Consider the following 5,399-nt stretch of genomic DNA (forward strand, 5'->3'; position numbering starts at 1 on the left):
TTCTATCCAATTGTAGACCAAAAGTAGTAGAATGTATAGTCACATAAGCATTTCGAACATCCAAGTCTTTTAACAACTTTTGCATACCTCACTTTTCAAAATTCAAAGTAAGAGGCAATCCCATTTCTTGTGCATGAATCTTGTCATCTTTCCAAAATATGAGCTATCATGCCAAGGCCTCTTGATAAGCAGCATAATCCTTCCTTTCATGTTGCAAACTATCACACCACATATATCTTTTTTCTAGTTTAAAGGATGTTGCTTATCTACTTTCTTCTTGTCCTTTCTCATCCAATTTTGCGACCTTCAACTGAAGATCTCACATGTCTTTGTACCAATTCATCTAATACATCTTCCCTAACAGTAGAAACAGTCAGCAAGTTCCACCATAGGGTTAGCCACAGAAGTGGATGGCTTACTGGATACATCAATCGTTTTGCCCATAACAGTGGGCAAGCTAGATACATGCAATATTTCTCTTCTTCTATGCTTTTTCACCAGTGCAGTAATAGCTTCCTTAACATGCCTCCACACTATTTTTAGCATTGTCTTTGTAGTCTAGATCCTCTAACAAATCATCAAGCTTCTCTTGAAGTTCACGATCTTTCACTTGTAGAAACAATTCAATTTCCAACTTGCAAGAGCTAATTGTACTACAAGATCTAACTGATCAAACCGACTTTCAAATTCTCTTAATAACTTTGTAGCCACAAGACCCTTATTGGATTGTAGAACCCAATCTTAAAAAGTCTTGTAGGTAATCAAATTGGTGTCTTCAATGTAAATCTTTTCCCTAAATGTCTTCTTGAAAGCTACCCAGTCAGCATCTTGCATGTATAATTCAGTAACTTGGGCTTTCGAATCATGTACAGTGATTCGTACAAAATATTAGCTCTATGCAAGTTGAGCCACCCCAAAGAACTCCACCTTTTGAGCATAGGCATGTAAATATGCAGATACATTCTTGCCATTAAACAACTTCATCTCACGCTCTATTGCCAGCAAAGTATTTATCACAATAGTTTTTGTTTGAGCAGAAAGTTGCATCACCTATTGTTGTTGTTGTATCTGCATAAGCATGTTCATATTCTACACTAACTGTTGCAAAACATCACTAGAAATTGTGCTTAAAGGTTCTCCCAAATTGTCTTTCCTTTTGATGACCTTTCATGTCGGGTTCACCAATGTTGGAGGGGTTTTAGTTGAAAGCTCATATCCACCGAGGATCAAAGATAGAAGGAAGTAGAGAATAGAAGATAGAAGAGAAGAAAAAGAAAATAGACAAGAGATACATAAGATAAAGACAAAGCTCAATGAATCAAATCACTATGTATTGATAGAACCTATGAAGATAAACAAAATTCTTGTTTGGGACTACTTGAAAGCAATCTCCAAGCATTAGATCTCTTGGAGCTCCCTGGTAGACCAAAAACATGCACCAAACACTAGCATTTTCTCTACTACTCAGATGGAAATTTTGATGGTTCCATTGGCTCCAAAAGGGGGATAAAACTGCAAGAAGACACATGCTCAGAACTCTCCTAGATCTCTCCTTCTTCTCCCTGTTCAGAGTGTTGTGTGTTTACTGCTTGTAAAAAAATGTGAACATGGGCCACGCAATTTCAAAAGCCCTTCTTTTTGCATGAGATTTTCCAAAGTTTTCTAAAAAGCAACTTGCTTTTTGCATGTCACCCTATTCTAGAAGTTTTCTACATCTTTTTGGATATTTACAATAAATAATATCCAAATGGTAGAAAAAAGACTAAAATTATCCAAAAATCCTACATTTTTGAACCATCCATACTATGGACACTGACACTAATGACTAATATGGCATTGACTCTCTAGATTAATAAGAAAGTCGAATGATGATGTACTCCAGGTTTTTTCACACTATGTCCACATAACGACACGACAGACTTTAGATCACGCACTCACCCATCCTTACCTAGGCTACGTCCTGACCGGGGAGGAATTACATTGCTAGCCAAATCACCTTTGGTGACTCTCTAATGGATGCCCTGACATACATAATACGCGTTGGCATTCAACCTTTTGACATGGACTGCCATGCCTACTTGGAATACAATCCACAATTCTACACTTGGTTTATGCAAAAGTACAGCACCATGAATGCATGTTGATTTCCCTTAACCTTTCACCCACTAATCCTAGGAAGGATTCTTCTCATTCCTAGGGAGGGGATAAGGTGGAAAAACATACTTCAAGGAAAATTGTAAAAACATACTTTAAGAAACTTGTCATGGATTTTTATTGAATTGTGCAGATTGCTGAAAGAAAATTTCTCTTTCTATTTTTTTACATTTCATTTTTCTATAGGAGCACAATCATTTTATACTCATCTTCTTGCAAGGAATTATCTTAAAAAAACTAATGGTGAGCTGTGGTATTATGATAGGGACCCACAATGGCAAGTTAAGAGAAAAGTAGCAAACTTCCATTTTTGGAAGAGAAACTAGCTATCAGTAGAGATAATACCCTTCAACCAATTGAGGTTTAGGCACATCCTAAACTTGGAAGATGTAGCCATGGAAGAACAGGCCATGAAATAGATTGTGAAACAATGCAATATGCAAAAGTACATGGAGAAAGTTAGGCAAGCATAGTGGACTACAAAAAGTGCACATAATTCCTTCAAACCTTTAACAGGAACCACATGACTATAAATGTGCAGTAAGAAGACAAAACCCACCAAGGTTGAGGTCAAGCTAAGCCCTAAGTTGGTGAAGAGAGCATTGGGCCGGCCAACAAAGTCAAGAGACAGCCCAAAAGGGATGCGTATAACATGCTGGGAATGAACAAGATTCTGGTCCACACCAATGATGGCATCAGTCTCACCAACATCTTAGATCCAAAAGTCAAGGTGCAAGCAAAGTTGGTGCATGCCTTGTTCTCCAGTCATAGGCACAACACACTAATGATCTGGATCAACATACCTATGCTAGAAAGCATTGTAGCCAAATCCCTATAAACAAAGTGAACCTAAATGGATTCGTGCAAAAAATGATCGAAACCTCAACAAAAGCACTAGCCATAGGTGGAAGAAGAGCAGAGCAGGTGGAGAGTCCTCTACCTCTCCAAGGCAAGGAATAATTCATCCTCCAAGGTCTCAACCATAGGATCTGGTGTGGTTTTAATGGCCATCATCATTGAGGAGGCAATAGGAGAGGTGCAAGGCAAAGAACAAGTTGGAGAGACACCCAACATGTCATTGTTCCATGAGCAGGAACAATCCAGTGAGAGAATGGTGAGTAAGGAAGGAGAGCACGAGGTATAGTCTAGCCAAGAAAGGGCTAGGAAGTAGAAGAAGAAGACTCTTCAAAAGAAGGCTGAAGAGGAGAGAAGGAAGAAAGAAAAAGGCGACTTGTTCAAGGTGCAAAAGGAGAAGGCTAAAGAGGAGAGAAAAAGAAAGGCAAATGAAGAGGCTGAGGAGCTTAGAAAGAAAGAAGATGAGGACCTGGTAGCAAGGGCCATTTGTATGTCGGTAGAGGAGTGCTCTAGGTAGGAGGAGCTGGCTACCATGAGCCCTTTTAGAGAAGAAGGCCTAGGAACTAGTGCCCAAGTGCCACAGATCATACTACCCCCAGTGGTAGAAGGCAAGGGCAAGGGCTTGCTTCACCCAATCTCACCCACTTTTGTGCCAACTATCCCAACCACCACAACTACCCAAAGCATTATGCCCAAGGGTAGATCCTAGCAATCTCATGGTCAAGGTGTAGTTCCTAGTGGACAAGACAGAAGAGATAGCCCTGGATGTGAATGCAAGAATCCCAATGACTAGACTTAATAGATCAGCAGTAGTTGCAGATGCCAAGTCAAGACAAGTCTCCAAAAGGCAAAGATAGAGGCCCCTACCACTTCCATGCCTACTGTTGTGCCGCCTTCCATAGGCTACGATGAATACATCAAAGAGCTTCTCTCACAACTAGAGAAAGTAAAGGAGGATAAGAAGATAGCAATAGCTGAGTTGGATTCTAAGAAGGAGACATTAGTAGCCTACCAACTCAAGAAAACATGCCAAGTAGCAATCTATCAGAAAGAGATAAGTGAGCTGAAGGCAGAGCTCAAGGGGAAAGAAGGAGAAGAAGATAAGTGGCCAAGAGGGCTTGAGAAAGAGCATCAGGAACTGATCAGCCTACAATGACAGTAGAAACTCCTCATTGTGCAAAGTGAAGAGTTGACATGGCGAATGGATAGAATCCAAGTCGCCATGGATCAACTCGTAGTAGAAGAAGTTGAGAAAGCTCAAGAAGGAGAAAACCATCAAATATAGATAGATGAATTGATAGGTAGGCTATTGATGGAGATAGAATAGCAAGGGAGACTAAAGAGAGAGATTGAATTATTGGAGAAGGAGAAGGATGAAATAACCGAAAAGTGGAAAGAGCAAGAGCCAACCATAGTGGCCTTAGCTCAAAGAAAGAATGAAAGCTTAGAAGAAATGAAGTAGAGAGCTGAAGAATGGGTGACAAAGAGTGAAAGGAAAGTAAAAGACCTAGCGAGCCACCTGACCCTTGCAAAAGGGAATAGAGTATTAGCCAAAAGTAGGGCGGAAGAGGTTGCATAGACAAGATTGAAAGCCCAACAACATGCCTTTCTCAGCACTATCTTGAATATCACACAATCAGAAGAGAAGGAGGTCATTGAGACACTAAAGAAAAAGCTCGAGATTGTCCGTAGAGCCATAAGGCATGGGATGTGTTCTCAACCATAAGGAAAAGGGACCAGCCTAAGCCAACAATATCAAAGAAACTATCTGCTAAGGGCAAGGCTAACGGTCCAAGATGTGGACTTGCTAAGGTTCAAGGAAGGAAAATCACAAGAGCCCAAGAGAGAATATGAAATGCAGAGGCCACTTTTGGAAGCAGGACTTGAATTTGAAATGGGGCAGCGAGACAAGGAGCTAGTCCTCCAACCTCCCTCTCCACGACTAGAAACACTGAAAGTGGTGGATACCACTACCAAGAGTAATGCAAAAATCAAGAAGAAGAGAATGAGGATGTTGGAGCGAGCAAGGAGAAGATTAAATGCCCAACCAATAACCGCCCTACAAGCACCCATTCCACCACGAGAAGATTGTTTTCTAGTGGATTGGAATGCATAGCTCATAGTGTGGAAGAAAAAAGAAAATAGCCACAAAGCCTTTGACTTCACTTTCCAATTCTCCTCCACTCTATGCAGAGTAATATCAACCAAAGTGGTGGAGGAGGTGATAAGCATGGGAGGAAGACTCCGACAATAGGTGGAACCAAGAGAGGGAGACGAATCCAATGCAGTGGGGAATGGAAGCATGTGATTATTGGGAAAACAAAGTCTTAGAGGTGCCTAGGATAGTGAAAGGCTACGAGTCCCAACCAAAGTGGAGCAGGAGAATCTGG

Source organism: Lygodium microphyllum, chromosome 15 (genome assembly GCF_053477565.2).
Source record: "Lygodium microphyllum isolate KBCC chromosome 15, Lygodium_microphyllum_v1.1.10, whole genome shotgun sequence".
NCBI classification, from domain to species: domain Eukaryota; kingdom Viridiplantae; phylum Streptophyta; class Polypodiopsida; order Schizaeales; family Lygodiaceae; genus Lygodium; species Lygodium microphyllum.